This window comes from Athene cunicularia (genome assembly GCF_003259725.1).
Source record: "Athene cunicularia isolate RWA chromosome 14 unlocalized genomic scaffold, athCun1 chr14_part3, whole genome shotgun sequence".
NCBI lineage: Eukaryota > Metazoa > Chordata > Aves > Strigiformes > Strigidae > Athene > Athene cunicularia.
The window spans coordinates 19,027-29,553 of record NW_020799120.1 but is presented as its reverse complement, the minus strand read 5'-3'; the positions used below and the strand labels follow the sequence as shown (position 1 = coordinate 29,553).

The following is a 10,527-nucleotide window of genomic DNA, read 5'->3' as shown; positions in this document are numbered from 1 at the left end:
AGTATGAACTGCTGAATGCGGTGGGTCATCCCCTTTGGAGCAGGCTGGAAGACAAGCACCTTGCAGCAGCAGGATTGTGGCCATGGCGTGCAGATGGGTTGGGTGTCCTCAGCTCACCTGGCAGGAGGGATCTGTGCCCTCACTGCTCCTCACTGCACGGCAGGTCTCACCATGTCTCCTGTGGCTCTGCATGGCTCTGAGCTCCTCGAGAAAGGGCTCCTTCTCCTCTGCTTTGCTGAACCTCCTGCTGCTGTGGGGAGGGTGCTGGAGTTAGGGACTGCTCTTGGTGGGCCGGGATGGCCAGCAGGTAGAGCAGAATGGGAAAAGGCTTTGTGTGGAGCTTGTCCTTGGGAAACGGGCCATTCTCTGTGCATCCCTGAACCCTGCAGATGTGTTTCTTGCTCTCTGCTCAGTGCCAGTGTCTTTCTTCCTTCTCATTAAAGACTTTGTGCAGCAGAGTTGTGTGGAGTCCTGTGGTGGTTTGTTCTTCTCCTGCCTCGCTTAACACTCGTCTCTGCAAGGAAGAGCAAGCAGCCTCTGTCCCGAGCTTACGCCACATTGAGCGTGGAGCTCCAACGCACCGGAATTAAGCAAGCAGGCAAGAGAAAGACCAGAAAGCCTCGGTCAGATGGAGAGTGAGCATCTAACGTGGTGATCTCAGCCCTGTGATACCTCTCATGGTCAGCCTTGAGTCTGGCCACTGAAAGCACTCAAGAGCTGATCTCGGTTCTTCTGCCAGTGTACCCAGTGCACCTTTGCTTGTATGGTCAGGAAGCAGTGACTTTTCACTGCCTGCCCCGAGTACCCCCTGGCATTGGACAGAAGCAGGTTTACCAACTGGGTGGAGATAACAACACTCCCTGAGGTGGCAGGAAAAAATGGACACGTGCTCAGCTGGGTTGTGGAGGGCTGTTTCAGACACAGGCAGGGACAAATTGCCTTCTGAACCTGAATCTCAGCCACAGCCCTGCCATTTGGAAGCTAAGTTTATTCCTCCTTTCATTTTGGTGATGCACCTTGGTGCTCACAGGTGTTTTGGAGGAAGAAAGCACCTAAGCTGCTCAGCAGAAAAGCAAGGCCTCCTACATGCAAATGTGCAGCCAAGCACAAAGAAATATGCGGTGTCCCTGTTTAGTGTCACAGGTGATGCATTTCTCTCCTCGGTGCTGCGCCGCTGCGCTGGGTTTGTGTGGCGGGGGGTTTTGGTAGCGGGGGGAGGCGGCTACAGTGGTGGACCCTGTGTGAAGCTCTTCTAAAGCTCTCCCACCTGCAGCTTGGACCTGCCTCCGGCCCAGGCCAAGCCAATCAGCGATGGTGGCTGCAGCTCTGCGATACCCTGTTTAAGAAGGGGAACCTGAGAGGGTGCTGGGACTTGTGAGGAGGAGGAGTTATGAGAAGGACACCTGTGCAAACTCCGAGGCCAGTGGAGGAAGGAGGAGGATGCGGAGGAGGCGCACAGGAGCAGAGAGCCTCCCTGCATCTCCTGGTGAGAAGGCAGGGCCACCCCTTCTGCCACCCATGCACGCCACCCCTGGAGGAGAGATCTGCCTGTGGCCTGTGGAGGACTTCACACCGGGGTAGGTGGCTGCACACGAAGAAGGCCGATACTCTGAGGGAAGAAGACCCCACTGTTGTATTTTGGTGCTGGGAGGACCACAACACGCAGGGGGGTACCCACGCCGAGCAGCCCAGGAACGGCTGCATCCCGTGGGAAGAACTCACGCCAGAGACATTTCATGGAGGACTGTCCCGTGAGAGGGGAGCCACATGGACCAGAGGGAAGAACGCAGAAGAATGCTTTCCCCGCCCTCCCTTTTTGAAGGAGCAGTGGACTGACTGCACCCCCCATCCCCTTTGTTCCCCCTCAGGAACAAAACTGAGCCCAGGAATAAGGGAGGTGTGGGGGAAGAGGTTTTTAAGATGTGGCAATGCTTCTCACAGTCCCATTCTCTCTGTTAAGTGTTGTGGTTAGTGTTTCAAAGTAAAGTGATATTCTTTGTTTTCTTCCCCTAATGAGCCTGTGTTTTGCCCTTGACCATAACGAGTGAGACATCCCTCCCCGTCCTTATCTGGATTCCCCAGCCTTTGCGCTTTGTTTTTCTCCTTCCCAGTGCTGGTGGGGCAGGGCTTAGGGAGTGGCTGCATGGTGCTCAGGTCCATTGCTCTCCTGGCCACGGTCACATGCACACGGTTTCTTTGAAAGACACATCTCCTATTGTTTTATTCTCTGCACAGGGTGCTCTCAGCCACTGCTGGCTGGTTTTGGTTGGGACTTCAGGTCACATTGACCCTGAGGTAAAACCTCTTAGTCCTAGGCGGTGTTTGTTCCCCTAAGCAAGATGCCTAGCGGTGATGTAGGGAAGGGGGCTTTCCTGTTTCCCTGGGCACCAGGTAAAGAAGGGAGGAAGGGCAGGCAGCTGTGTGGAGACAACCAGGTTGGTGGCAGTTTTGGGGTGGGCTATTGGCCCCTGCTTTGCTTCTCAAACTTATCTGAGGGGGACTCCAAGCCTGCTGAGAGCAGTAGGGTGGGGACATTTCTACAGGGAAGATGGTGACCTCCTGGCAGCACCTCCAGCCTCACGGGGACTCAGGGTGGGGTCAACCCTCAACCAAAGACCACGACTGCTCTACAGGTTGATGGTGAGTAGGGGTACAGTTAGTGAGTGTGGGAGAGGTCCATGGAAAGCGCAAGTTTGAGCCTGGCTGAGGAAGTGTGGAGGGGCAAAGTGAGAATAAATGGGAGGCGTGGATGACTTGGAGGGAGACGGGAGACAGCTTGTGTTGGTGGAATAGGTTGGTCTGGATGTTTTTGCCAGCTCTGGCAGGCATTGTGCAATGCCTGAGCATGGACCGAAAGACCAAACAGCCCACAAACACGATCATTTCCATCACTAGATGAAAATAGCTCTGGTTCCCTCTTGGCTCTGGAGGAGGAGAGTGGCGCCGAGTAGATGGTATGGAGGTGGTACACGTGGCAGTGCCTGTCTGCATGCAGAGCAAGGGTGGGAGGTGGTTGCAGTGGAGATGGCGAGCACGAGGAGCGGCTGGAGGAACGGTGTGTGCAGGCTGCTGGAAGGAGGAGGCTGGCCAGTCTGTGAAGTGGAGGAGCGGGAGGCCATCCAGGCTCTGATCTGGAGGAGCAGGAGGCATTGCTGCCCACAGGTGCTCTGGTGGAATAGTGCTGAGCACAGCTGCTTTCCAAGCAGTTGACCCGTCTTCATGATTCCTGGCCAATGCTGGCAAACGTGTCTTCAGCCTGGCTCCAGGACGGGTGCCTTGACATCTTCCGCAGGCAGGCTCTTCTGCTCAGAAACCGCCCAGCTTTCCCCTGGGGTTTTCAAGCCACGGCCCTCGCCTCCCTGCAGCCTTGAGACCAGCTGAGACCAGTGTTTTCTGCCTGCTGGGAGGGCTCCAGGCTTGACTCTTTGCTGCAGTGCTGGTACGAGAGCCAGGAGAGAGGCTTTATTTGGCCTGGCACAGAGCTGGTCCTGCTGCTGCTGCTGTGGCTGGTTGCACCTGGCAAGGAAAGCGTGCTGCCGTGGCAGGGGGCAGATGAAGATCAATAATGCCTGGGTGGTGGTCAAGGGACAGACTGTGCTTCATGAGGCCAGGTATGCAATTGGGCTGTGTGGTGAGAGGAGGCCCATTCTTTGTGCGATGGCTCAAAGGCCCGTCCATCTGAGCTGAAGTCACCCTGGAGACGCTGACCTACCCTCTCCAGGCTCCGGCACCACAGAGACACCCTGAAGCTTACTGGAACCGAATGTTACAATGCTCCTGGTAACTAAGAACTGAGACACCCTCATTGCTCTTGCACCTTACGGCCTGTGGGCCAAGGCAAACCCAAGGCGCCTCTCGTAACGGGATTCTCTGCAGAAAGGGGACAAAGCTTCTCAAGTCTCTCACTCCAGGGTCGATTAAAGGAAAAAGAAGCCATGCTCTTTGCTGTGCTGACAGTCAAAACCCATCCTGGGCAGCGGGGTTGTATGTGGGGTGTTTTGCGTTAGCCCAGTATTTACAGGCTCCCACTCTGACATCAGCAGTTGTACGAGTAGGTGGAGCTGTGAAGGAGGAACCTGATTGCACATGTCAGTTCCCTACTGAAAAGCCCACCCTAACCTCTTCTTTCAGTCACACTGCCTACTTCCAGCCACGAAAAGAGGGGCTGCAGCAAAGAGTCAAGCCTGGAGCCCTCCCAGCAGGCAGAAAACACTGGTCTCAGCTGGTCTCAAGGCTGCAGGGAGGCGAGGGCCGTGGCTTGAAAACCCCAGGGGAAAGCTGGGCGGTTTCTGAGCAGAAGAGCCTGCCTGCGGAAGATGTCAAGGCACCCGTCCTGGAGCCAGGCTGAAGACACGTTTGCCAGCATTGGCCAGGAATCATGAAGACGGGTCAACTGCTTGGAAAGCAGCTGTGCTCAGCACTATTCCACCAGAGCACCTGTGGGCAGCATTGCCTCCTGCTCCTCCAGATCAGAGCCTGGATGGCCTCCCGCTCCTCCACTTCACAGACTGGCCAGCCTCCTCCTTCCAGCAGCCTGCACACACCGTTCCTCCAGCCGCTCCTCGTGCTCGCCATCTCCACTGCAACCACCTCCCACCCTTGCTCTGCATGCAGACAGGCACTGCCACGTGTACCACCTCCATACCATCTACTCGGCGCCACTCTCCTCCTCCAGAGCCAAGAGGGAACCAGAGCTATTTTCATCTAGTGATGGAAATGATCATGTTTGTGGGCCGTTTGGTCTTTCGGTCCATGCTCAGGCATTGCACAATGCCTGCCAGAGCTGGCAAAAAGGTCCAGACCAACGTATTCCACCAACACAAGCTGTCTCCCGTCTCCCTCCAAGTCATCCACACCTCCCATTTATTCTCACTTTGCTCCTCCAAACTTTTCCTCAGCCAGGCTCATAGTTGCACTTTCCATATTTCTCTCTCTCTCTCTGACACCTTCCCTCGTACACACAAACAATCTGCAGAGCAGTCGTTGTCTTTGATCAAGGGTTGACACCACCCTGTGTCTCTGTGAGGCTTGGGGTGATACCAGGATATCACAGTCTTCCCTGCAGGAATGTCCTCACCTTAGTAATAGCGCACCAACTGTCACTGTCCCTGGTTGTCTCCTGACATCTTCCTTCCCTTCTTCCCTGTGTAACCCCTGTTGCTGCAACTCTCATAGCCTCTGGAAGCCTGGCAGCAGATGCCCATCATGGTCAGTGCAAGTCCCAGCTGTGGATGTTGGAGTGGAGCAGCCAGGGAGCGGGGTCAGTGCACAGGGTCTGTGGTCAGCAGGGCAGAGAGGGCTGGAGCAGGTAGTTGTGTCCGAGTGGTGAAGGCGATGGACTAGAAATCCATTGGGGTTTCCCCCCGCAGGTTTGAATCCTGCCAACTACGGGGAACAGTCCCTCTTTGGTCTCCCTGCAATTGTCCCCCTGATGCATTCCTGGGACTCCAGCTACCTGCGCTGGGCACCCCTGTCCCTGCTATGCTGGTTCTTGCCTTCTCCAGAAATGCCAGCATGGATGGGAAATTGTTCTCCTATTTACAAGACAGGCAAGTTAAATGAAGACAAAGGGAGTCATTGAGAGTTTTACTCTTGTTGGTTCTTGAGCAGAACTTCAGAACCTGACCTTGCCTCACATCCCAAGCAGCTCCTCTTCCCTACACCTGAAACTACAGCTGCTCTTGTAGCTTGATCTTGGCTGGCTGGCAAGTGTCACTCCCCCTCCTCTACAGCACAGGGGGAGAGAAAATACAACAAAAGCTTTGTGGGATGAGATAATAACAGGAAGGACATCCACCACTTAAGACCACGGGAAATGCAGATTCCACCTGGGGAAATAAATGTAATTTACTACCATTCAAATCAGAGTAGGAGCATGAGAAATAAAAACAAATCTTGAAACACCTTCCCGCCCCCCCTCCCTTCTTCCTGGGCACAACTTTGCTCCTGATTTCTCTGCCTCCTCCTCCCAAGGAGCAGAGGGGGATATGGAGTGGAGGTTGTGGTCAGTTCATCACACGTTGTGTGTGCTGCTCCTTCCTCCTCACTTTCTTCCCCTGCTCCAGCATGGGGTCCCAGCTACGGGGACCATGAACTTATCCAGTGTGGGTCCTTCCCATGGGCTGCACTTGTTCATGAACTGCTTCAGTGTGGGCCCTTTCCATGGGGTGCACTCCTTCAGGAACAGGCATCTGTCAGTCCTGGTCCAGCCAGAATTTTGTTGATGAGCAGAAGAAAGACATACTCACACCATTTTGTTGAAGGTGGGACATTGTCAAGAGGAAACACTGCCGCACTATGTGCAAGCTCCCAATTTATTTCCACCTGTTTACATATGTTCGTTTTTGCTTTTACATCCTACTGACCTTCAGACTGTGCCTGTTTATTGCTTAAATGCTCACCACATTCTGCAGGTGGTGTTTTTTACTGTTTTTCACACAACACAGTGTTACATAATGCTACCTCAGTTTCCCAAAATCATTCTTCTAACCTCAGGGTGAGTTTACATTTTGCTAACTACCAGTTCTTAATTCCCACATCTTCCCCTTCTTTGTTTTATAGCTTTGTTTCCATGGCAATCATTGCAGTCAGTCTCAGTTCAGCCTTCCATACAGTGGACAGGAAGCATCATACATGTTGCAGGATGATAAATTCTGTGAAACAGATCAAACATATCAGGCCTGTTAAACCCCACATCTGTGGGTTCAGACCTGCAAATTAATGCCAAGTTTTGAGCCATGATAACTTTTTGCCTAACTGTCTCATGCTGTCATCATGCATTAATTTAAAGGATGTCAGTTAATCTCAGACATCAGAGTGAATTAGAGTAGGCTGATTTCATTACCAATAATTAAAGGATATAACTAAGTACTACAAAAATAAGCAGTAAGGAAAATACAGAATAGTACGCTTACTTATTAGTATATATAATTATACAAGGAAAATGTATCTAATCATTACTACACAAAGGGGTACTAATACTCAGATCCGCAATTGCTGGGGGACCCTGGTTGCTATGAGGATTTGGAGTACCTTTCTCTGCAAGTGGAGAGAAATGTAATGCATCCATGCTATGCATCCATCTGTAGGTGAGGAATCTAAAGTCACAGCAAGCAGCTTCAATCTCATATATCCAATTCAGCAGACCAAAATAACTGACACTTTTCTTTGAGCAGAAACATCTGGTTTCATCTTTCTGTCGGATTCCACCCAGAGCCTGGCCAGTACTCTGGGGGGAAAACCAAGGGAGTTTCTAATAAGGATAAACACTTGGGTTATTAATCTTTAACACTGCTAAACTAAGAAAGTTGGATACACATTCTCACATCATTTCATTGTTATTAAAAAGTACATTTTGTCTAAGCTGCATCTTTCACTACTGACTAGTAAGCCTGTAGATTTCCTTAATGATCAAATCCTAATAATTAATGCTAATGGTAATACAGATTTTACTAAGTAACAAATACTAATAAGAGATAATGTTTAGTTATAAAGTTTATCTATAGGTCAACTTGTTTCAGGCCTATGATTTAGGCCTTAGCACTAAAAATTCAGACCTAGATCTCAAAGGAAAAATTACTGTAAGTTTATGGCTAGATACATTGGCTGTATATAGATAACTAAAATATCGAGGATCTGTGATGATGTTCTGATATCAGCCAGTACTATGCTTCTGTTAGAATTGATGGAGTACAGTTTTAAATAGCAATGAAGTACACAGTGGTGGAAAATTGGCAGAGAACCTACAAGCATTTCATCTTATTCGTGCCTCTTTTCCAGCCAACAAAATATACAGATGAGTTACACAGATGGTCTAAAATACAGGTGTTATTGTGGCTGCATGCACGCACCCCCTCCTCCTGTGGACGTACACACCGTGGGAGCATCCACGTACAACACTATATTAGCAACATTCAAAAGATATGACTGATTCTCCATGTCTTGAGGATGAAGCCAAACTCCTCCATCCCTTGTGTGTTGTTATTGCTACTGGTACATTGGGATGCCACTGTTGCCACTATGTCTTCTGCCTTCTGTTGTAGTTGTTTTACATTTCTCCAAGTGATAGCTGCAGTTGCCAAGTTCCTACAGGAATGTAGCCTGTGTATTGATTCCTGTATCATCAGTTGAGGGGTCTGTGGTATTGGGTTGGAGGTTTGCTCCTTCCAGCTCACAATATGGCTTGACTTTCCTTGCTGGTATCCATCAAGGATCTGTGGGCCATAAAACACAAGCATATACCCTCCCCCATACCAGCAGATCTACTGGCTCTCTCCAGGTCGGGTCTCCTTCGGGATCCTTATACAAGACACGTGGTTTAATTATAAAGTCTGTTGTGGTGCTAAAATGACATTCCTCTGCTGTCAAAGAAAAACGATTTATTTTTAAGAAATTAAGAGTAGATAAAACCATTTCCAGTTGATTAAGTGGTGTGTCCAGAGAATTCCACCTTTTTGTTTTAAAAACAAGGCTTTTAGTGTACTGACCATCAGAAAGATTTAAAGTTAGTCCTTTTGCAATATCTATACCTATTACATATTCAGGAATGGAGAGAATCACAAGTGAACACAATCATCTTGGGAGGTTCCTATTTTCATTTCTATTTGTGTTTGTACAGCTTCAATTTGTTTTCCTCTCAAACCTGTGATAATTGCAGGTTGTCCTTTAAATTTCCTGGGATTCCCATATATTAAGGAAGCCTTCACTCCAGTGCCAATCAGGGCATTTACAGTTTGCAGGGACCATAATATTGATTCACCTCCCTTGCCTCCTGCAAAGGGTACAAGGCTGAAAACAGTGCCCAATCCTCTTTCACCAGGAACCATTGATCCACCCATGAGGGACCTCTGTGAGTGAATGAAGGGTCATGCTGAGGTTTGAGAAGAGGTGACATAGGCTGAGTTGTCCCTGCACCCATAGTTTCAGAACTCTGCACTGTCTTGCTAGGTTTATTCAGCCCTCTCTGTGTATATATTCATCACAGCTCGTCAGTTGGAACACCACTGATTTTTTTTTTTTTTTTCATGAGACGCCATCTTTTAACAAAGACATAAATATTTCCTTTTGAGAACTCCTGTATTTTCACTGCCTTTGGGTTGTCTCAAGTGTCTCAATTCCCTGCACTCCCTCGCGGGCCCCACTCTCCAATGTAGAGATTGTAATTCCTCATCTTTAACCTTTCCATCCCAGCTTGCTTCTGCCAGGGGGGTAGCAGAAGTTAGTTCTTTTTCCTGTTTGGATGAAGTACCGACAGGTTCTGGTATTTCTCCTATCAGTGGGTGTAAAGTCATGTAAATCACTCACAATGTAAGGTAGAGAAGGGTATGCAGTGCACTCCCTAGGTCTTCATTAGTTTTAAACTCCTGTCTGGCCTTCCACCATAATGTTAAATCAAAAGTTCTGTTGGCTGGGAACCATGTACAATACTTAAAGACACAGTGCAGTAACTCATGCAGTTGATTGTCTGTTACTGAATATCAGGCAGTCTTAAATAACTGCTTTAAAACATGTGTATAGCGCTTATGTGCCTTAGAAAACCCTGACCCCATGATTTATGAGAAAAAGAGAAAGAACAAACAAACCCTTATGATTTAACAGAAAGAGAAGAAAAAACATATACTAGTAGCTTCCCGCAGCCAGATGCTGCTGTCCGGTAGTTAAAGAAAAAAAAGCCTTCTATACTTTCATATATCTGCAGCTTTCTCAAAGCTGAACGCTGCTGTCTGGTACTCACCAGCAAAATTAATATTGAAGTCTGGATGCCACTTTTCTCTTTCACATATGAGCACCCGTCATCTTCTTCAAATTTCCATACAGCTCACATGGGGCACTATTTCTTGGTCTCGGTCCGGCCGGGATTGGGGAGACAAGCAGAAGAAAGACAAACTCACACCACTTTGTTGAAGGTGGGACATTCTCAAGAGCAAACGCTGCTGCACTATGTGCAAGCTCCCAATTTACTTCCACCTGTTTACATAGGTTCGTTTTTACTTTTACATCCTACTGACCTTCAGGCTGTGCCTGTTTATTGCTTACATGCTCACCACACTCTGCAGATGTTGTTTTTTACTGCTGTTTTTCACACAACACAGTGTTACATAATGCTACCTCATTTTCCCAAAGTCAATCCTCTAAACTTAAGGTCAGTTTACATTTTGCTAACTACCAGTTTTTAATTCCCACAGACTGATCCAGTGTGAATCCTCCACAGGGTCACAAGTCCTGCCAGAAAACCAGCTCCAGTGTGGGCTCCTCTCTCCATGGGGTCAGCAGTCCTGCCATGAGCCTCCTCCAGTGTGGACTTCCCACGGGGTTGACTTGTGGAAACATGACTTGACTCCACAGCCTCTAAGGTTATGAAGTCAGTAGGTTTATTCAGCACTGAGGCACACAGAGGATCTTTCCACCACAAAAGTGCGCACCTCTCGTGGCACCTTGTCTTGGCTTTATGCTACAAAGCATCACCTATTCATAATATATCTATACATATGCATGACCTATGCCTGCTTCATATTATAATGAGCCTGA

The 10,527-nt window shown here is 49.1% G+C and overlaps 1 non-coding gene across 1 annotated transcript; it reads left to right on the top strand.

Annotated features, from left to right (window-relative positions):
• The first annotated feature begins 5,308 nt into the window (after positions 1-5,308).
• TRNAS-AGA lies at positions 5,309-5,390 on the top strand. The gene has a single exon. It is a non-coding gene; the product is annotated as a tRNA-Ser (tRNA).
• Positions 5,391-10,527: the final 5,137 nt, after the last annotated feature.